A 23,399-nucleotide genomic window follows, 5' to 3' on the forward strand; every position below is an offset into this window, starting at 1 on the left:
TTTCTAAACAAAATGGTACCAGCAGATTTCCTGAAATGACTGACTGGCTAACCTACACCGTTCTTTTACATTCCTTCAACAAGTTTGATGATTTCCTTCAGTGTAATACCAGTGCAATTTTACTGTGGTAAGTAGCCAAATGGGAGATCTGTCTCTGAGTCTGGGTAAAGCCGCGGGTATTACCCCCCCCCCCCCCCCATTATTACAGGGCATAAGCTAACAATTACAGGGAATGAAAAACGTGAGTGCTAAAGCGGCTCGACTGGTATCATCCTCACCGTACAACTTCACTTGCTGCAAGAGCTCCTTCAGGTCAAATTTAGCAGAAGGTGCATATGTTCTTCTCTTTTATTCCCCTCTGCATCCTTAAGTTTGCCCCCGATAACCTAAAATATGCTGCAATGAATAAGTTTGTGCTATGGGTTTTGTGTTAATGTGAATTTCTTCAAAACTGAGGTTTTATACTACAGTATATATGCGAGAAGACAGCATACACGTTTAACGTAACGCTCCCCTCCATGTAATAAGTAACATTTTCAGCGTATTCATGGCTAGATGATTTGCTTAAATGGTGTACTAGTTCCTAGTAAAGTACCAGTTTTTCCAAAAATAATCTCAAGGAAAGTTCAAGAAATGGTAGCTATATGCTTCAAGTTTGTGTTCTGTCCTGTGCTATGCAGGAAAAAATAAGCTCAAAATCAACGGCTGTAACCCAGGAACAACTTAAACAAATTCAAAATACAAGAACCTCCATAATCAGCAGGGATAGAGCTGTCAGGCAAGCCTTAAAAAAAGTGTTAATTAAATCTGGAATTACGTATGAATTAAACATTAAGCCATCACTGAGATATTAGTGTTATACCACGCTGCCATGACAGAGCATTTCATAGGGTTAAATAAAGGTTATTCATTTATTTTTTTCATTCCTCAAATAAGTAATTCCTACAACTTACCAAAGTAACTTTTGCACGGTTTTGGCCAACATCAGTTACAATATACAACAGATAGCTAATTCTCCAGTAAACAGTGTTTAGAGCTCATTTTATATGTAAATGTACCAATTCTGGTTACACTTAAGGGTAGCACAGCATATTCCATCCAGGGACTTGAACTGGCAATCTTTGATGAACTGGATGTGGGTCCATGTGCAGGGACGAGGTCATTTGGTGATCGTAACAGAGCAAAAATACGATCAACGAATCAAAACTGGAAAAAAAAACAGGCAGGGGTCATGACGAGATCAGAAACGAAACTAGACTCAGATCACTAGTAATAAATGGAAGACATCGGAAGCTGGAAGGAAGTCTGAAATCACATTGGGAAGAACGCTCGGTATGGACAATTCAGAATACCTCGTAACGCAACAACAGAGAAGGATGGCATTTACGACATATGGTAATAGTAAACAGGTGCATTTAATCAACTGCTTCTCTGGAAAATGTGGATTGGATTCTGGATCCGGAGGCTGACAGGTTGACAGAAATAACAGTTTGACCACAAGACTGATGATACCTCTTCGCTTTTGCTCTTATGAACCCCGTATCCAGGCAAATTGCTTACTTAGCAAAACAGAAAGAATGCCTGTCCCTGAATCTGCCTCAATCTGATGTCGAGCGATGTCAACCTTTGTTCCTGAATCTGCGAAATAAAAAAAATCACTTCCTCTATGTGATTTCTAGCCATGATTAACAGATTTCTCTTTAATTAATAAAACTTTCAAATTCCCTTTTCAGAGCTCTATAATGACCTTATTCAGCCATGAAACATTTTCCTGCTTCTTCTGTTTACTGCCCATTCTTCCTTAATCACCTCCTCGCTTCTCTGTGAATTATTGGTAGTTCCTTAGACAAAAGCGAGTGGTTCAAAGAAACAAATGAAGAACGCATCTCTTTATCTCGTGCTTTGAAGAGCCCAGCTCACTGCCGCCCTGTTTGCATGCATGACCGGGGTCGTTTGTGGGTCACATTCAGACAATCGGTGCCATCAAAACAAGGGTCAAACCACGGAGTTTTCATCTCCCAATCATTTCTGTTTCTACTCTTCTCATTTGAACATTGCTTTTTTGATAATTTTAGAATCTTATCTGTAAGGATAATAAAGAGGCAGTTATAAATGAGAACTTTTTTACATTGACTTTGTGCCAACTATTCAAGCTTTGATTTATTTAATAAGAAAAAAAGATTTTAAAAGTGTTTGTGCAATGCTAGCATTAAATATATCACCCAGTTTGAATAGCCAGTATATCATCTATTTATTCTCAATATAATCAGCCTTAAACATTAAAAAAAGGTTTGTGACAGATTTAATTGGTCAGTTAAGTTTCGTTCGTCAATTTTTAAAAAATGTTTATTTTTTTATTTTTTTTCCATAGTGGGTCTTACTGTCCTCTATTCATAGTGCTGTATCTCTCTTTTATTTGTTCCCAGGATGCAGTACGACATAGTTTATTAACATATTGTCCTATTGTTACAGCGCCTAATACCATCAGTTACATTTTATTTAATGTCATCCCCACCAAAGGAAACCTTATCAATCTTTCAGTATAAAAATAATGGTTCTTTCAACTGCATAATGGAAAATGAAAATGGGTATTTGTTTGAAAAAAAAAAAAAACAGAGTAGCCGACATGACAGGCAGATGTGTAATCAGCATTTTTACTCGACTCAGCGTAGTTCAGATTCAGATAAAGGTGCTTGCCTTTTGTTCGTCAATGCCTTGAGGGAGCGTCCTGCCTGGGTCATCCCTGTCAGCCACAGCAGCACTCGATAAGCAAGGGCACTGATTACGCACATGAGCCCGAAAAGTTTAAGCCGGAACAGCCTGCTTAACAAGTCAAAAAGAATGCATTCAGTCAGCAGATACAAGACAGCATTAACATCACAGTACTATCACCATTATATACAAAACTCACGATTGATCCAGTCAGAGAGCAATTAATGGTCATATAAAACTGACACAGATACAACTTGAGTTTATTATAATTTTTTCATCCAGTTTTTGAGTGTTGGTTTGATCTCAGAAGAGAGTTCTCCAGCAGTGTGAATCCTGTCACATTTTAAAATAAATATGATTACTGTTGTTGCTTGTTGTTATACAATAACTGTTCTTGTTTTATTTTTGTTTGTTTTTGTCTGCAATGGAAAGAGTGAAGGGAAGGATAGAAACACATTTTGAACGGGACTTCTTCATTTGTTCCTAAAAACACTTCGTGGTGTACCTGTTTAATGGTATTTCCCTGTGGCACCACTAGCTGTGCCGATATAATGACTAATTTATTTCCTAAAACTTTCAGCCATGAAGCATCGAAATGGCAACGTGAAATGGCATGTGTTATTGTTTACATGTTACATGTATAATGTAAGCTTCTCATTTAATACAAACAGATGATGAATAATAAATCGGGGAACAAAGTAGCTAAATTAATCTGGGTACAAAAAAAGGTAATACAAAATTAGTTGGGTAGCCTCTCTGTGTTTGCAATAATAACATTTTTCATTATTTCAAAATTAAATCACCTGTTATGGTGAAGACCCAAGGTAAGGAAATGAATTATTACAAAAACTCAACTATGAAAAACAGGAGGCTTATTAAGTAAGTAATTGAAAACCATGGTATCGGGAGCCTGATCAGAGAATAAACAAATAAAAACAATATAGTGAGGTCTCTGAACATCCCTGTAAGCACAATCTACTTAATCAAAAAAAGTAAGTTTCATTGTGCCGTCCAGACTTTGCCAGACTCTGACTGCCGCCACAATGAAACGACAGGCAAGAATGCAGATGATTTTGAACTCAATAAAAGCTGGCTGCAGCGCTTCAGAGTCTGAGGCTGAGAAAAAACGAAGGGCTAGAAAACTTTTATGGTAGAGATCAATGAATAAAAAAGAATCTAATTACTGAAACCTGAGAGACTCTATGGACTTTGCAATAAAACAATTCTCTAAAGATCTAAAGACCTAGAGCCTCATTTGGCTCAGGTCCGGAGTTTTATTTTTTTCTATTCATCATTCATTGGCTAAGAATTTGGTTTTGGTCTTGATATCAAATGTGGTATTTCAGCATTGTTTCAGTAGGCCACCGGCATTAGACACAGAAAGCTGGACTAATTGTAAATGTCACGCCTGTATTTCAGTTCCCTGACAATAGGAGCTGACAATCAGATACTGAAATCACCACACACAATTTTGGAATGTCAGAATTCTCAGACTTTCTGTGCTAAGAAGTGGATCTAATCATTTTTGACAATGCTGGAGCCATGGAGGTATTGCAGAGAACGCTCAGATTGCATTTTCTCCCTGGTGGGTGAGGACACTCGTCCCTTTCCACCAGGCATTAGAAGCCTGACATTAGAAAATGAAATCTAATCTGTACAATTTTATGCTTTCTGGAGAAATGAATATCCAAACAAATTCAGTAAGTAAATCAACGAAACGTACATTACACCGAATAAATTGAGGAATGATGAAAGTTGCATACAGTTTTGCTTTTTATCTTTGTTGAGTTCTCTGTTACTTTTTTGTAACTTTGTAAAATGAATCATTCTGGAGAGACGACGTTGTCGTAAAAGAAGATGTGACACTTCCAGCAATTAGCATCGACAATAAACAATTAACGAAAGAGGTAGGAAACTAAGGCGTACGTGAAAGAGAAGCAAAAAAAACCATAAGAACTAACTTTTTGTTACAATGCTAAGCATTCAACTACACACAAACACACAGAAACATTATTATGTTTAACCGAATCATATTCAATATATTAGTGATATTATACATATAAACTAAATAGATCAAATAAAGTAGCTAAAATAAAATATCCCCCTCAATTTGGCCCATAATGATAAATATCCAGCCCCTGCCAGAGGCCTACTTACGTCTCAAGATAAATCCACAGCAGACGTGTTTGGCTGGCTGTGCCCTCTGTGTTTCACTACAGCCGATATAATTAGCTCCCCTTTGTCCTGTACAAAGCCACTTCTGTGCATAGTGGCATCCAATGGAGGGAAAGCAAAATAAATTGAATCAGTTCAAATATTAAAAACAACTATTTAAAATCCATTATGAAAAGTTTTCTTGATGAGGTTAATCTGACTAAATATTCCCTCGCAGCCAGAAGTGGAAATCATTTTTTAAAATCAGAAGATACTTTCAAATTGCAATTCTAATTATTGTTATTATACAAATTAATGTCTTCTGATAGCATGTCATTATGGTTCTCATAGCTATATATATATATATATATATATATATATATTTTTTTTTCTTTGTTGTTTGTATATTTTCCTTTTTTAATAAACTTGATTGTAGCACATGGCAAATTGCCCCCTGAAGTGCATGAGTTGGAAGCTCTGGAAGCTGTGGATATGAAGCAATCAGGAGATCAGGGTTACACCATTAAATTCTACAAAATAGGACACTTTTTCTTAGTACAGATTTACACTCCGCATGACACGTATCGCAAGCATAACATTACCGTTTTATAAATCACGAACAGCAGAAAGCATATGGAATTTGACGAGGTGCAATCTGGACAAGTACTGGCACGTTACAGGCTATTCACAAGCGTCTTCTCACTCACTCGCACGCACGTGCAGACAGACACACACATACACTAAACACAAGTTATAACTGCTTAATCGAGTTAAGCGAGTTTCTTTGAACTCCAGGAGGAAACCTCAGAGGACCTGTAAGTATTATGGGAAGCCAGAAAGAGTCTGCAAAGAGCAGAAATGCTACTGAATTCATACATGTAACCCCTAAGGTAGGAGACAGCTCTCTGATAGGCCACACACACTATTATAACAATGAAAACATACTGCAATTATGTAACTTCTGAATTTATAAATAGGTGTAACATTGTTAGATAACTACTCCACAAACAAGTACTCTACAGCTGTTCTCTGGCATGATGAAGTAAATTGCTTTGGAGATTTGTCAGTTTAGTGGAAATGCAGGAGATGTCCATTAAAATGAAATTTACTCAAATATTACTCCTACAGCCATTGTATATTCACTTAGCAGCCACTTTTATCCCGTGGAACCAATGTTAGATGTGATATTTACTCAAAAGTCACAAAAGGCATTTTGGATTATAGCGAGCACGCATGCATGCAGCAAAACCTGCGGCAACAGTTGACTTTGTTTGGATTTTATACATAAATCTATTAGCTACGAGCCCACTAACGAATTCTGCACTCACTCAGGGGAAGATTACACGTACATCTATCTAGAGCCCAAAAGACCTCCAGGTTGAATGGGATCTTGATTTGCGAAAAGCAATCATGTCTGAAGACCCTCGACCGATTTCAACTCTGCACCGCTTACTCACCACCGTAATTTTATTCTAATTGTGACATTCCTGAAAAGTCCCCAAAAATTAGACACCCTTTTTGTTGACTTTCATATATTTCAACAAGGTATATTTTGAATGTCATGAGTGTCTTAAGTGATATTCATATTTTTTTTCTGTAAAATTTTATAGTGACCTGAGCAGTGTTCCTTTGCATATTACCGATCTGCACAGATTTGCATTCTAAAGCTGTTCCCCTAAAACTGGTTCTGCTTTCAGAAAGGAAATTAATTTCCTGTAATTTCTATGCTTCAGATCCAGAAATAGGACTTCCAGAATAGCTATTTTTCTTTGTTTTTGCTTATTTGCCTGCCGTATTTTATCATACTCGTGCATGCATTACCTCTACCCGCTTCAATAAGAGAAACCATTTTAAAGGTATTTAATGGTAAGAACTGCAAGTAAATTCTAAATCAGTGTTTACATGCTCTGCTTAACAGCAATTTCCCATTTATGTGCAAACATTTAGGAATGAAACAGGAGGGCAGACAGGCTAAAAGCTGAAATACGTGTGCACACTTGAGGACACCAAAGAATATTTAAAGAGTTTAGATATAGGCCTCAGACTACTGGCATTCTTCAAAAATGTATGTTTGAGGCGTATTGATGTGTAAATAATAGATTAATTATTCATGATTTTAGAACCCTTTTTATTATGCACGCTTTTGTCACAGATAAATGCTGTCAGAGTTGACAACAAAGACAATTTCATTATAATTAATATTTTGTCTTCTCTTTTGTCACACTCACAAAAGTGTTTGAATCCACACTCTTCCAAACTCCTCCTTTACATTCATTGCCTTATATGTTGCAAAAAAGTGTTTTTCTTGTAGAGTCAGAACAAGAGCTGCATTGTGGAATCGGCATAGAGGCTATAAACATGCCCTTTCTGTTTGTTCCATGTAGCTCATTTATCTTTTTTAGGTGTCACAGTCATGTGAATAAGGAATGCGCATGATGTTACACTGGAGCATTGGCTAAGAGGGAATGTGCTTGATGTTGCAATGGAGCACTGGCTAAAAGGGAATGTGCTTGATGTTGCACTGGAGCACTGGCTAAGAGGGAATGCGCTGGATGTTGCACTGGAGCACTGGCTAAAAGGGAATGTGCTTGATGTTGCACTGGAGCACTGGCTAAAAGGGAATGCGATTGATGTTGTACTGGAGCACTGGATAAAAGGAAATGTGCTTTATGTTGCACTGGAGCACTGGCTAAAAGGGAATGTGCTTGATGTTGCACTGGAGCACTGGCTAAGAGGGAATGTGCTTGATGTTGCACTAGAGCACTGGCTAAGAGGAAATGTGCTTGATGTTGCACTGGAGCACTGGCTAAAAGGGAATGCACTTGATGTTGCACTAGATAAAAGGGAATGTGCTTGATGTTGCACTGGAGCACTGGCTAAAAGGGAATGTGCTTGATGTTGCACTGGAGCACTGGCCAACAGGGAATGTGCTTGATGTTGCACTAGAGTACTGGCTAAGAGGGAATGCGCTTTAATGCTGCACTGGAGCACTGGATTTTCTGGTGAGATGCATGCATGTCTGTGCTCTCATAGACAAAGACGTCACTCCTGCCACGACTGTAAAATCTTGCCTTGTAATCGTAAGATCCGCCCTCCCAAAATCCGCAGTTCCCCAGTCACTCTGCACACGACTCAAGAGACAAGTAAGTATGATTTAACTAATTCCTAGTCATTTTTATACAGCACGAGTAGGTGGCTGACATGCTCCTTTTGTTCCCTTAGGTTGTCCCCCTTATGGCAAAAGTAAGTCAGCCGTCATCTCTGCATAGAAGCCGCAGTACAAAGTAAATATTCCATAAGAAGACAAATTCACTCCTATGACTACATGAGAATGACTGCAATGCTACCAGGGACAATTTCTTCTTCAGGGACTAGTCGTATGTGACATGCAAAATAAATCAAAAACAAAATAAAAAGCAGAATATAAATAGACAGCAAAAAAGCATATGATCCAATTCCCAACAGCCTTCTGAAAAAAATAAGTAAATATAAAAGAAAACAGAGAACACAAGTCATGGGCATTTTTGGCTGAAACAAACATTTTCTAGCAGTTTTTCACTGAAGCAGAAAATTGTCTTAAAACTCATACATTGAACTGGCACATGGCATCCCAAGCGGCACTGTGGACACCCTGCGAGTGAGATCTTACGCATGTCTGGATGTGCACAGATGAACCCAAATACTGAACCATGACGGAACGGCAGTGGCGAATTGGGAGACCAGCAGTCAGGCTAAGGACCTGAGATCAAGAAACAGCAGGTCAACAAAAGCACAGTGTAGGACTGAGCAAAGTGGCAAAAACCTGGAAACCAACCAATCAGAAACCCTTCAAGGTCTGAGACTGAGAGGCAAGGAGCAACAAGATCACGCACCAAGATTTGCGCTTGGACTGTTTATTCGAGCAGAAGATATTTGCTTGTTAGCTGGCAATTCTTTCAGATTAGGTCATAGGTCAGGTAGGGTGTACATGGCGGTCCCTGCTGCACTGGAGGAATTATTACACAAACAAGCACTTCCCAGACAGGAAAACCCTATGTTTTACCCATGAACCCCTAGCCGTCTTTTTAGAAAACGGTGCTTCCCTGTGACAATTTTGCAGAAATGCTTCGTCTGCTATCATTGACAGCCCGATCAGCGGCACAGTCTGATCAGCAACACTGTCCTATCAGCGACAGCCTGATCAGCAGCACATCCTGATCAGCGGCACAGCCCGATCAGCAATAGTCCGATCAGCAACAGCCTGATCAGCGACAGCCCGATCAGCAGCAAAGCCTGATCAGCGACAGCCCGATCAGCAGCACAGCCTAATCAACGACAGCCCGATCAGCAGCAAAGCCTGATCAGCGACAGCCCGATCAGCAGCATAGCCTGATCAGCGACAGCTCGATCAGCGGCACAGCCCAACTCTTTTCCTAATCCAGAGAACATCTACTGCAGGCCTTGGAAATTGGTGAAGGTGCAATCTGCAGTATCCTTTCCAAAGCCAGCAAAATAAACATTGACTATAAAATAATTCTCCCCCAATACTCCGTCACCGTTATGCCGCAGGTTATTCTGGGACGCATGAGGCAGGGGGACACCCCACGTGGGATGCTAGTGCATCACAGAAAGTACACACTGTAGGCCGTATACAGTAGCTACACTGATTGGCCTAATGGAACTTTTCTTGAACTGCGAGAGAAAACTCACAGAAACACTGGTGGGAGCCGAGAACCCCATGGGGCCGTGAATGAAACCTAGAGGTGAGAGACTACAATACCAAGCACTGAGCCATGCAAGCCGTCTTTGTGGATGTCTCTATTTCCGCTCTCTTACACAAATCCAGATCTATCCTTACAATTTACTGGCCCAACAACTAAATATCCCCCAGAGTTATTAACTGTAATCAATAGATTCTATTAATGTAGCTAACATCTCAGCAAGTCCTCTCTCATTTAATGATTTGTTATGTCTGATGTGTCCAGGTTTGTTGACAAAAGCTTCCTTCACAGCCCTTAGCTGACGCACTTGTGACTTTTAACTCCCAGCTACTTCGGTGACACTTGTCACGGCTCCCGGCAGAGAGGTGGGAGCTGGAGCAGGAGCAGGAGCAGGAGCAGCAGATGCTTGCTGTTTCATCTGACTTACAGCACACACACAGGGAACACGGTGGCCTGTCATTATGACATCGCGTGGAGTGACATGCTATGGCTACATAAAATGGTCAGTCGCAAGCCTCCACAGAGCGGTAACCGTGGAAACTCCCTGCATTCTCGTATGCTCTCTGAGTCACTGTTCCCAGCACACAGCCACAGTGCCCTGCACTGCACGCAGTGAGAGCCGCTGAATGGATGCAGCTGGTGCAGTAGGATACCCTGGTGACAAACGGTTCACTTGTAAAAAGCCAGGCTTCGCTGTTTGACGCTCATCGACTTTTGACTTACTTGTGAGAGAGTGGTAAGCTTGGTTGTGCCGATAGACACAACGGATTTCAAGATGGCCAAGAATGTTACCCAGGATAAGTGGCAAACTGATGATATAGCCACACCCAAGACTAGCATGACTGGCAACCAACTGTTCATTTTTGAGGGCTACAGAACCTGTCAGAAGACCTTCAGAGCAAAGGTAATCCAGTCTATAGGGATTTACTCTGGGATGAGCCATTCCTGAAGTGGATACCTGTATTTGCATAGCATTGATTCATCTGTATTCCACTAAGGAAAACTAGCATTACCTGGAAGTCTGTCTATGAGGGAGGGGGAGTAGACGTCCCAAGGTGGGATTTCTCTTACTCCAGGAAACAGGCCAAGACCCTGATGCCAGACTCTGCTCTCTGTGTGGGTATGTCTTCCCTGTGCTGATGTCAGACTCTGCTCTCTGTGTGGGTATGTCTTCCCTGTGCTGATGTCAGACTCTGCTCTCTGTGTGGGTATCTCTTCCCTGTGCTGATGTCAGACTCTGCTCTCTGTGTGGGTATGTCTTCCCTGTGCTGATGTCAGACTCTGCTCTCTGTGTGGGTATGTCTTCCCTGTGCTGATGTCAGACTCTGCTCTCTGTGTGGGTATCTCTTCCCTGTGCTGATGTCAGACTCTGCTCTCTGTGTGGGTATGTCTTCCCTGTGCTGATGTGAGATTCTGCTCTCTGTGTGGGTATGTCTTCCCTGTGCTGATGTCAGACTCTGCTCTCTGTGTTGGTATCTCTTCCCTGTGCTGATGTCAGACTCTACTCTCTGTGTAGGTGTCTCTTACCTATGCTGATGCCAGACATCCCCCATTGCTCCTTCCCATTATATTTTTGATATCCCCTACTATTTTAAACTAGCAAATAACCAACATATGATGGGCAGAAAAGGATAGACTACTAGCGGGATGCAAGAAACACACACGTAGCCAAAACTGGCAACGGTGAAAGACAAGCAGGTTTGGCAGAATTGGAAGCACGAAGGCAAAGCGAGCGTCAGAAACTCAACAAGGCAGGACTAGAAATTCTGCTGAAATGCAGGATAAAACACTAACAACCTTGCAAGGAATGACTGGATAGGACAAGTTTAAATAGGGCAACAGCAACAAGACACAGGTGGGCAACCTAAAACAAAGACAAATGAGGGAAGACAAACAGGTGGGTAACAAAATGGGCAACTGGAGTCTGCTATATGTGGACTGTGACACAACAGGCTAAGAACTGGTGCAATCAGTGCAGAAAAGTCTGGTCCTATGTACTGTTCATAAGGCAAGGTAAATCTGACTGAAACATCCATCTTTATGAACACCACCGGTTTTGCCCAGACAGCTTAATTGTTCTGTTCTTGTTTAGGGGAAAAAATAGTTAAGGGTAATACCTTCTTCATTGTGCCGTGCTGTCATAAAATTAAACGTGGTGCATTCTCTGGAGTCAAGTGCTGATGTTTGAAATATTCATGCACATGTATTAGATTTTTAAAAGACGAAACTTTGTTTCAGTCTTGACAATGTTAAAGACGGTTATCATTTATTGTTAAGAGGTACAGTAATGAACCCGCGGAGAGGCAGGCTTTCTCTCACACCTACCATTTGCATACTTCACATCCACCAAAAACACAATGAAAAGAAAGAGAAAAAAAGAAGGTAATTCTTCTTCTTAGCCACACGGTACAGACTTGTTACCTGAATGCTTGTCATCATACTCCCTAATCGCCTCTGAGAACACTGATGCTGGTAAAAGCAAGAACTCAGCACTGAAATGTACACTGAGGACTGCCTACGAAGAGGTATTTCGAATCGCAGCACGCCATGCTGGTCTTTAGGTCATCCGGCAAAGTTCTCTGACATTTTTTTTGTCTTCCCTTGCCTTTGCAACACTAATGATTAATATTTTTTGCTGAATCTAACCAAAAACATGCAGTTTATAGTGTATCATGCATTAGTTTATTTAAATTAAGTATTGTAGAGTTGAGACTGATACCAGAAAATTAAATATTGATGTTTGCAAATCTATTTGCAGATCTGATCATTCAAAGAGTATTATATTAGCAATGTGTAGCATATTTTAACTGAATATTTATCTCATTTGGGTGTCCTCCAGAACAGATGTTTATCACCACTCAAACCACACATTTTGTTGGGGCCCCTGAGGTTTGGAGGCCCCTTGTTGGCCACAAACAGTCACTACACCAAAGAATAAATAAATATATTACCTGTTTAGCTAGCCATCTAATTATATAGCTACAATCTTCTCTACTCTACTCGCTAGCTACTTATTAAGTTTTTTAAATGTCTGAAGAGGTAGGTGGAATTGGGAGCCCCAGAAGGACTTTTTGAATGGGGCCCCGGAAACAATAAACTGACTGTGACTGTCTCCTATAATTTGTCACATACTCATAGGTCACAGAGCGGGGAAACATGGGCAGGAGTTAAGGAGTCGGGGTTTAATTCAGAGTAAAGACAAGCAGGAACATGGAACAGGCAAAAACGTCACAATGACGTTAATGACCCGACTGGGGAAGCGTACTTTAATGTGGAATTAAATACACCAGATTAATTAACAACAACTAGAAACAGCTGGTAACATGGGGATTCCACACGGGGTAGATGAGGGGGCGTGGCACACGGGAGGATCGGACGAGCAGGGCATGACACAATTACAGCTAGCTTACCCACATCATGTGACAGCCAAAGTCCTCTTACTCATAACACTAGATATTAATATCTATTTTAGCAAAGTGCAAAATCTCTCATTTTAATTCAAAACATACTGAGCAAAACCATAGCATCCTGAAATCACGGTGTGGAATGAAGGTGGAACGGCCTGCAGTCCGTCCCCAACTACAAAGCGTGCAGATGGCAGATTACAGCTTCAGATATCATGCTACCTGATGAGCAGAATAACTTTTATCCAAAGTTTAAGGCTCAAACTACAGAACAGACATACAAAGTTCCCAACGTGAACCATCAGCACCTTCAGGTTCCTCTAGATCTGTAAGGTAGACAGAGGAAACCGGATCAAACCACATGAAAGCCTGTCACAGCACCTTCACTTCCCGAGGTTCCAAAAAAAAAATCTGAGGATGAGTAAAACCAGATTTACAAGCTTCTACCTCAGTCCCATTCAAAGGATTCGCTGGAGCCACAGGACAGAATAGCTATATGTAGGATTTTGAGGTCAGCCCAGACAATCATAGGGACCGAATCACTATCCGTTGAACAGATGTAACCTTACTGGACCCGCAACAAAGCAAAAAGTATGTTACATGATTCAAAACAGCCCAGCCATGAGCTGTTCTCAGCCCTGGTATCTTCTAGGAGATGTCAAAGCATCAAGACGTTGACGACCAGATTCACGAGCCAAGCTGTCTGCACCATCAGTAGCTGAATCTGGGCTACTGCTGCTATATTACTTGCATCTGCATTCCTTGTCTATGCAGACTTTACCCTGCACTGTCAGTATCGTCTATTGTCTATTTATCATTCATTTGTATGTAGCTTTTAATTTATCGATTGTGTCTAGATGCGTAAGCTTTCCAATACAGCCATTGCCAAGGCCAGTGAGGCATTTTGAATATGGATGTATAAAAATGTGTTCCAATGAAATGCAATTACAATGAAGAGTGGCACTTTTTATATCAAGCAAGAAGAGATATTTAAATAAATAAAATCTTTAAATTACTGCAGTGCATTTGTGCTATATATGTTTTTGCTGGCAGAAAGCAGGAACTCCTGATAGCTTGTAGTTCTGCACCTGGAAGAGGAGGCTGTAGTCTAACTGATAGAGCCACACTGCCTGCTGTCTTGCGGGTTCCTCCTATTCGGGAGTTATGCCTGCCGTTCTCCATTGTTCTGCGTTTCTCCTGACAGCCCTACAGCATAGCCCTAGTGCCACTAACTGGAAAATTCTATGTCTTATTTAAAACACACATGAGTCAACCTAAAGGAGAGAGGAACTTATTGCACACTGGTCCTGTCACTACCCTTCACTTTTGCACATGTCCACAATCCTTGCCTAATTAAAGGATTTATAGAAATAACATCGGGTTTATTGCAGAGAAAAAGGGGGGAGGGGTACTTATATCGCTTAACCTAGACCCTATACCCTCAACATCAGACATGAACCAAACGTATCATTATCAAAATGTAATGTACATATAGGAAAATAATTCTGTCAGTGAAGGTTCCATTACTGACTACATAAGTGGTATAACAGTCTGTACAGTCCCTGTAAAGACTGCAGTGCTGCTTATTAAAAATGGGCCCCTTAACGGCTTACTAGGCCTCCTGATGCTGATTCGTGAATCGAATAACACGTAGCTTTCAAAATAAATCCATGTTCGCGAACATGTCGTATTTTGCCGCCGGCCCGTCGAGGACAGCTGATTGGTTTCAGGTGAGTTAAAACGTGGACTGTGTTCACAAAAATAAATATACGTGGTGGCGAGCTAACGTCCGACATGGAGCAGGTACACTGTCATCGAAGCCAGCAACAGCGTTATCGTTAATCTCTGATCACTAATACACTAAGCGTAATCTCTCTAGCTCAGCCTGTAATTAATCATAAGGTTCATGGGAACTATGGAATAGCTAGTTTTTAAATGTGACATTATAATACAATGACATTAATTATCATGGAAGTAAAGTAAAATATAAAAAAATAAATGGAACATATCACTACATCAGGCCCTTTCACAGACTCAAAGCAGTACGTTTCCTCGATTATTTTCAAATAGAATGGAAAATGACCTGAACTGCTGTTAAATGAACATATGTGTCTTGAGTGAAGCTCTGTGAATGGAAAATCAAAACGCAGCATTTAGTTCACTTTTGGAGTCTACATCGCCATGCTAATTTTTTTCAAGAGGCAAATAAATTATAATTAAGAAATGGGAGTCAGTTTCCCAGAAGCAATGAAGTGCGGGAAGATGTGGATGCAAACAGGAGATAAGCGAACTACCGTCACTTTCGAAATGGCTGTTTACAATGAGATGATGTTTTGGCACCTAAAATAAACAAAACAAACAAACAAACCCAATTGTCATTAATCACTACTTTTGTGTACTTTACTGCAGACACAACTGTGAATTGTGTGTACAGAATTGGAGATTTTGCTGATTTGACTTCTGATTCCTCCATCCGTCCGTTCATCCTTTTTCCAGCACTCCATTCCTGATGTTACTAGGTCAGCGAATGCATTATCCCTAAAAAGTTGTGCTGGTATGCAACAAACACCACAAAACAACAACAAGTCTGATAAATTCAACAAGCATACTGATGAAACTGACAGCTTCTAGACCGGTGAACAATGAAAGATTATTCAAGAAAGCTACTTGCCAAACAAAAAGCATGTGTAAATCCTGCTTAAATAATAAAATAATAATAATAGTAATAATACTTTGCATTGACCTACCCAAGGATATTATAAATAAAGCAATTAAATTATTCAAAATTTGAAAAATATGTCCTATATGTATATTAATAATAATTGTAGCTACTAAATTAAATCCTTTTTCACAAATTTGTCATATTTCGTAATGGATTGTCATCATCCCGTCTAGAATAGCTGAGCTGTTTCACATAAATTTGAATACGAACTATGCTCACAAATATAAATATATGCAGTGGCAAGCTATTTGCATGCCGCTGTTAACCTGGGAGTTGTCATTATCGCCTCACGTGGCCAACCCTGACAGCGTGATGTCATCAAGTGTCACCACGCCGATGGGAATAAAGAGCAAGAAACGATGTTTCTGGAGTTGAGGGAGCGAAGCATGTCCTGCTCCTTCTGAATTATTGAGCACTTTGAAGATGAGGGTGTGTAAATACCAGGATGCTCTTGAGCAAACACACAGTGACTTGGCTCCACCCCAAGAGATTTTAGTCTTCATGATCAAGAACTACATTATAGAACATTACATCACAATGCGCCTTTTGAGGCTTGAATACCATTCACTGGCTTGCGTTTGCACTCTATTTAGCTATAGCTAGAGGAACAAAGATTATTTAACTTTATGGAACTGTATAAATAGGCACACCTATAAAGTAAACTTGTAAATGAATGTAAAATATGATACGGTGGCATACAAGTAGGGATTTCCAGAGGACTGTTGCTCATGGTGATAAACAGGATATGAGGTAAGGGACAGGGAGTGCAAGAGGGAATCAGGTGACCAGAGATGTTTTTGTTTGTTGCGAGTGAGTCACACTCCCCAGGTGGGTAATCCTCTGGGGGCTCAGTTCTGCTTTGCCGGTAAACCAGACCGGGGGCTCCCAGAGCTCTCAGGTCATTGTTCATGTGTTTTCTCTTTTACCTCCGTTCTGATGAGGTTGAGTAGGGTGAAGGTCCTTTGTTGCCACAGTCACACCTTATATTTTAATAATTGTTCGAAAAGGGGCTACGATTAGGATTGATACATCTCTGGTCCGTCAAGAAATCATTGTGTCACAAGATACTGTCCATTCAGCTTCCAAAGCTTCTCCAATTAGCAATTCGAAAATATAAATTTTACCTAAAACTGCGACATATAGTGTCAAACTGAATATAATTGTACTGAATATTCATTCAAAAATTGAATTTAAGATTATCCTGCATAGGACAAGCAGGTACAGAAAATTGATATAGATGGATGGATGGATGGATAGATGGATGGATGATTTTAAATTTACCAAAAAGAAGACCATCACCGAAATGTATCTGGATATTTTATAGACCATTAAGTGACAGATCTGTCGTAAGGAAATAAAGAACAAAGTGTGTATTTCTCTGCTTTTCCCCCCCATTGCTGCCTGTTATCTTCCTGACTGCTATATCAATTGCCACTGCGGACTGTAAAAAAAAAAGCAACTTAATAACCAGCCCAGGAAGAGAGACAAAGGAAATCGAACAAAGCACCCCGCCGTAATTTCAGGACGGCCGCCACACGCCGCTACGAAAAGCTGGGCTCCTGCCAACGTTATAAACGGCACTTAGTAATTAAAAGGGCAGCATGCAAGGTTTATCGGGGAGGCCGGGCAGCGTCTCTCCGAGGGTCCGTCGCTCTTGGGGAGTAACTCGGCGTCTCACCGCGAAGCCACAGCATCGCCCCGGTACCCAGGAAGAAGATCAAATTCTACATCACCAGCAGCTAACGCAGAATATAAAATGTCCTTTGGCGCAGTGCATGTTCTTTAAACTACTGAAGCAGCAAGCCGCATATTCTTGTAAATGGAACAATCAATACTCTCTCCCCCGCCCGACTCCTTATCTTATACGGCGGGCTTTTCACTTTTTTGTTCCTCCCTGTAAAGTGAAAGATTGAAAGGAGTAAAGTATTTAGCTTGCTGTTATTTCATTAAAGTACGAATTGTTTTACAGAGTAAACAAGTGACAAAATCCGGGTCTACGGGGAGAGACTTCCTTGATACAATGTGGAAATTACACTGGAATTGTAGATTACCTTGGGTCCGTGTCGCAAGTCTGCTGATGTAAGCAGTTTCTATTTAATTTAAAATAATACACACCCCCTTATACCAAGCTAAAAAAAGACAACTACAGAAGCTATTTAAATTCTTGCCATATAAGCATTTTTATTTAAATGATCAGTATATCTCAGAGCTCTATCTATCTATCTATCTATCTATCTATCTATCTATCTATCTATCTATCTATCTATCTATCTATCTATTTTCTGTACCCACTTCTTTTCATTAATCCTGAAGGTTCCTTCAGTCACTTCTGCCTTACAGCCACAGGTCTGCGGTTTATCTGATAACTGAAATTCACTTCGATTTCCCACAATGGAATCTGGTCAGATGTTTCATGGGACAATGTCAAGCACACACACATATATATATATATGGGGGGGGGGGGGGGGGTGTATTTTGATATTTGGGTGCTTTTATTATTTTCCGTTTACTTCCTAGGTGAATGAGAACATCGAGTGACAGATATGAAGTGGATCTGTCTTATCCACTCCTGTGGCGCTCCTTGCCGTGGTGTGGATGGGCAATATGCATTTTGATTTACCGAGGGTATGACATGCATGAAAACCATTCATGATGCAGTATATGTGGAAGCTGGCAACTGATATTGAAATTTATTTTCTGCCCTCTGCATTTTACACTTACAATTCAATTCCAAGACATATATGAAGTCAGTATATATACAGTCTATGTCCGTGATATAGCATGCAAGGGTCACCTCACTTAATAAGTGCAGTTTTGCAGTGACGACCAGATTTGTTTACCGCAAAGAAGGAGGAAGACATGGGGAATGTTCTTTACATACAGGGTGGGGAGGAAGAAACATCAAAAGACAACTATACTAGTTTGGCTCAGGGGTCATGCAAAGCAGGGGACAGTCTTGGGTATTCAAAGTAGAGGGCACAAGAGGGGGCATAGTTCATACAGTGCGGCCAATCTTATCATTAGCCAATGATATGTTTTGAATCAGTGAGTGACAGGGGCACTCTGGGTGCCAATCAGATTTCAGGTTGGAGCCAGTGCCCCTGTAGCCCCGCCCCTTTACACGCCTCTGATGCTAAGGGAAAACAAGATGACCACCAGGTAGACAGAGGGGTGTGGGGATTTCTGGCATTAGTGAGACAAACAGAAGACTCTGGCCCACCCTGAACCATGCAAGCCCCCCCCCCCCCATCTCAACTCCTTTACTATAGTTTATACATAGATCATAATTCATTTAACATTACGCAAAGTTACCTCTGAAGGGTGTACAGATCATTCGCATATTAGCTCAGTTAGCACAGAGCAGCAGTACGTTTAGTGACACCTCACACTTCCATTACGTATGCATGTCACATTCTGTCGAATTCCTTGCAGTTATAAGATAAAGGGTGAAATTGTCCTACAAATTAATGAGTAAATTAGAGTGTGCAGTCGTTCCAGAGTTACCTAAGGCAGTTATTAAAACTGAGCACAACATTAATTTTTATGCTTTTGTTCAGAACATGTGATCAAATTAAACGGATTGGTTGCGGTGCATCTGCTTACACAGTTTTCATTAGTAATATTATTTCATTATCTCGTCCATTGTGTTAATATTAACTATATTGTTGAATAATATCTTGTGAAAAACCAAAGAATGTATAAGATGTATATTATTATAATAATAATACTAATAAATAAGGACAACAATAATAATAATAAAATTGCCAAAAAAAATTTGCCAAAAAAATAAGGCTACTTAATTGTAACCTAAGATGACAAGTCAGTGTAAATAATGCGTATTCATCCTCTCGGTCATTTTTTCTCCCGCTATAAAACAGCAACGCTTCTCCGTACGTATACGGATTATTGTCTCTGTCCACGCGCAGCCGGTCCTCTCCGCTGAGCCGCTCCGAGCTCATGAGCAGCTAGTGCTAAGTGGCAGCTTAAGTGTCAAGGGCAATATAAAAAAAAACTGACTGGCTAGTGGCGATAGCGCAGGGCAGTAATGGGAACACAAGCGAGAGACCGCACAAAGCTAATTAACATGATACACTTATAAAGACAATATCATTAGAAATAAAGGCAAACCTAATTCCAGTCATCTTTATAAGGGAAATCCTATTATATTTGTGCCTCGTAAAACGGTCTTAAATTAATTTCACAACAGGTCAATCTGCTGTTGCCACGGTGATCTCCCACATTCAGCTTTAGGGTCCTGCAGCTGAAGCGATTGTTTAATGTATTAATTTGTACAGATGAGTGCAATTTGCATTATTTTAGTGCCCATTAATCATCCGTCTTTTATAAGCTGCTGACCAATATGCGGCATTCATCACAGTCATTTGATTTGATACCTTTAATAGCCATTAATTTGCTGCCTGAATATAGAGTAGTTCTTACACTCAGCTCTTGTAATGTGAGGTCAAATCCTGTGCAAAGACTCTAAATTACCTTTTTTTTCTGAGAAAGAAAGCAACTTCAACACAAAAGAGCTGTATTGTTTCTAATATTAGGTGATCTTAAACTACCAGATAGTGCTGGGACTGATCGTTCGTTAAGACAGGTCTTAGTTATGTTTTCAATTACTGTACTTGGGCCTTTCATGTTCTGCTGAGATGTAAAATGCAATGTTTATGCCTTGCAGCGTAAAAGCAAACAGAGGGATGACTGCTATGTCAAAGCTATTGAAATTTCAACAGGCCGCAGATGAAAATGAAAACTGCAACCGTAAAGCTTGAAAGAGCAGGACAAGGCATTTATAAAAGGGAACAAATATCACGTTGGATGATTGTCTGTTAGCATCTTATTCTTAGTAAACTGTTTTCCATTAGGATATTTTATTTGTATTATCGGCAATGGCAGAGGGTGACTTTACCTGTCATAATGACGTGTGAGAATTTATATAACTAGGATCAGATAAGTGCTTAGTTTGCTGCCATATGTCTTGGTAGGGAGAAACTAAAAATAATCAAAACATATTTCAAAAAGCTATGAAATACGACGGTCTTCACAAAGATTAATATGTGCAGATGCTTTGTGTTGCAATCTAAATGCCAAAAACGTAGTTTTAGAAATTATTATATAAGCCAGAAGGCAAACTGTCCATCATGCTGTATAAATTCTAAGCAGTGATTACAGTATTAACTAATTAATTTACATTAACTAAAAGTAATTATATTTTAAAGAATATTAATTTCAACAAGTGTGAGGTATTGTGTTGATATATTATTTGAATATGAACTTGTAATTACAGGTAATCTGTGCCTGATGCCAAATTCAAATAAATGTCTGAATAAACTTAGTGGTCCCATTACTACAGTAGGTGCATTAGAATTAAGTAGAGTATACACTATATGGACAAAAATATTGGGACACCTGGCCATTACACCTCCAGAAACTTGTTGGCCTGGTTCACAATCTCCGATCTAGGTAATCCGAAAAGTATTCAGTAGGGTTGTCAGATCAGTCAGAGCTCTGTGTGAGCCAGTCAAGTTCTTCTACACCAAACTCCCCCAACCACATCTTTATGGACCTTGCTTTGTGCCCTGGGGCATAGTCATACTGAAACACAAAAGGACCTTCCCCAAACTGTTCTTACAAAGTTGAAAGGACAGAATTCTCCGAAATGTCTTAGTATGCTGAAACATTAAGACTTCCCTTCACAACCCCTGATAAACAACCCCATACCATTATCCCTCCTCCACCAAACTTTACAGCTCGCACAATGCAGTCAGACGGGTAGCATTCTCCTGGCATCTGCCAAACCCAGACTTGTCCATCCGACTGCCAGACAGAGAAGCGTGATTTGTCACTCCACAGCACACATTTCCACACCTCCAATCTAGTGGCGGCGTGCTTTACTCCACTCCACTTGGCATCGCACTCGGTGATGTGAGGCGTGCTTTACTCCACTCCACTTGGCATCGCACTCGGTGATGTGAGGCGTGCTTTACTCCACTCCACTTGGCATCGCACTCGGTGATGTGAGGCGTGCTTTACTCCACTCCACTTGGCATCGCACTCGGTGATGTGAGGCGTGCTTTACTCCACTCCACTTGGCATCGCACTCGGTGATGTGAGGCGTGCTTTACTCCACTCCACTTGGCATCGCACTCGGTGATGTGTGCTTTACGCCACTATACTTGGCATCACACTCGGTGATGTGAGGCGTGCTTTACTCCACTATACTTGGCATCGCACTTGGTGATGTGAGGCGTGCTTTACTCCACTCCACTTGGCATCACACTCGGTGATGTGAGGCGTGCTTTACTCCACTCCACTTGGCATCGCACTCGGTGATGTGAGGCGTGCTTTACTCCACTCCACTTGGCATCGCACTCGGTGATGTGAGGCGTGCTTTACTCCACTCCACTTGGCATCGCACTCGGTGATGTGAGGCGTGCTTTACTCCACTATACTTGGCATCGCACTCGGTGATGTGAGGCGTGCTTTACTCCACTCCACTTGGCATCGCACTCGGTGATGTGAGGCGTGCTTTACTCCACTCCACTTGGCATCGCACTCGGTGATGTGAGGCATGCTTTACTCCACTATACTTGGCATCGCACTCGGTGATGTGAGGCGTGCTTTACTCCACTCCACTTGGCATCGCACTCGGTGATGTGAGGCGTGCTTTACTCCACTCCACTTGGCATCGCACTCGGTGATGTGAGGCGTGCTTTACTCCACTCCACTTGGCATCGCACTCGGTGATGTGAGGCATGCTTTACTCCACTATACTTGGCATCGCACTCGGTGATGTGAGGCGTGCTTTACTCCACTCCACTTGGCATCGCACTCGGTGATGTGAGGCGTGCTTTACTCCACTCCACTTGGCATCGCACTCGGTGATGTGAGGCGTGCTTTACTCCACTCCACTCGGCATCGCACTCGGTGATGTGAGGCGTGCTTTACTCCGCTCCACTTGGCATCGCACTCGGTGATGTGAGGCGTGCTTTACTCCACTCCACTTGGCATCGCACTCGGTGATGTGAGGCGTGCTTTACTCCACTCCACTTGGCATCGCTTATGGTCTTGCTGTTAGAGCCATTCTCCGTTAACCTCTGTCTTCAGTAACAGAGCTGCTGCCCAATGGAATTTTTTTCATTTTATTGCGTTAGTCTCTGCAATCTCCAGACGCCACAGTGTGAGGAAATCCCAGAAAGGTAGCTGTTTCTGAGATGCTGGGAGCACCATAACCAGCACGGGCTGCCACACCACATTCAAAATGGCGTAGATCAGACATATTAGCTGTTTGAGCACTTAGCAATGGAACTGCTTGACCCTGCCAGTGTGCTGTATATATATCCAGTTTCACCCAAATGATTTGCTGATATGACGCTACTTTGTTGTACCTAATAAAAAGGCCATGTGTTTATCTGCTGTATGTATTAATATGTTTCGATTTTGTGTCCCACAACTCAAAGACATATTTTCAATCTTTTTTTATTGTCGCTACCCTCCGTGTGTGTCCCATACCAAGGCTGTCTCCTGTCCTGTCTGTTCCGGGGACAGGATTAAGGTTAAACCATAATGGAAACTGCACCGCTGATGTAAAGAGTATCAATAAGCTGTTCAGCCTTAATTTGTTACGTGTCAGTCAGGATTACATAGAGGTAACATATAGCAATAATGGAGAGAGCGTGCATGAATAATTAAGATCCTCAG

At 41.0% G+C, this 23,399-nt stretch overlaps 1 long non-coding RNA gene across 1 annotated transcript in view; it reads right to left on the reverse strand.

Annotated features, from left to right (window-relative positions):
• Positions 1–613: 613 nt before the first annotated feature.
• Positions 614–23,399, reverse strand: part of LOC140582871 (uncharacterized) — a 56,389-nt gene continuing 33,603 nt past the window's right edge. Inside the window, exons 2-4 of the long non-coding RNA XR_011985665.1 lie at positions 4,870–4,972; positions 2,698–2,820; positions 614–1,206 (exon numbers count right to left, since the gene is read on the reverse strand). This is a non-coding gene — a long non-coding RNA (uncharacterized lncRNA). The remainder of the gene's footprint in view (positions 1,207–2,697; positions 2,821–4,869; positions 4,973–23,399) is intronic.

The sequence above is a fragment of the Paramormyrops kingsleyae genome, chromosome 25, assembly GCF_048594095.1.
Source record: "Paramormyrops kingsleyae isolate MSU_618 chromosome 25, PKINGS_0.4, whole genome shotgun sequence".
In the NCBI taxonomy this organism is placed as follows: Eukaryota; Metazoa; Chordata; class Actinopteri; order Osteoglossiformes; family Mormyridae; genus Paramormyrops; species Paramormyrops kingsleyae.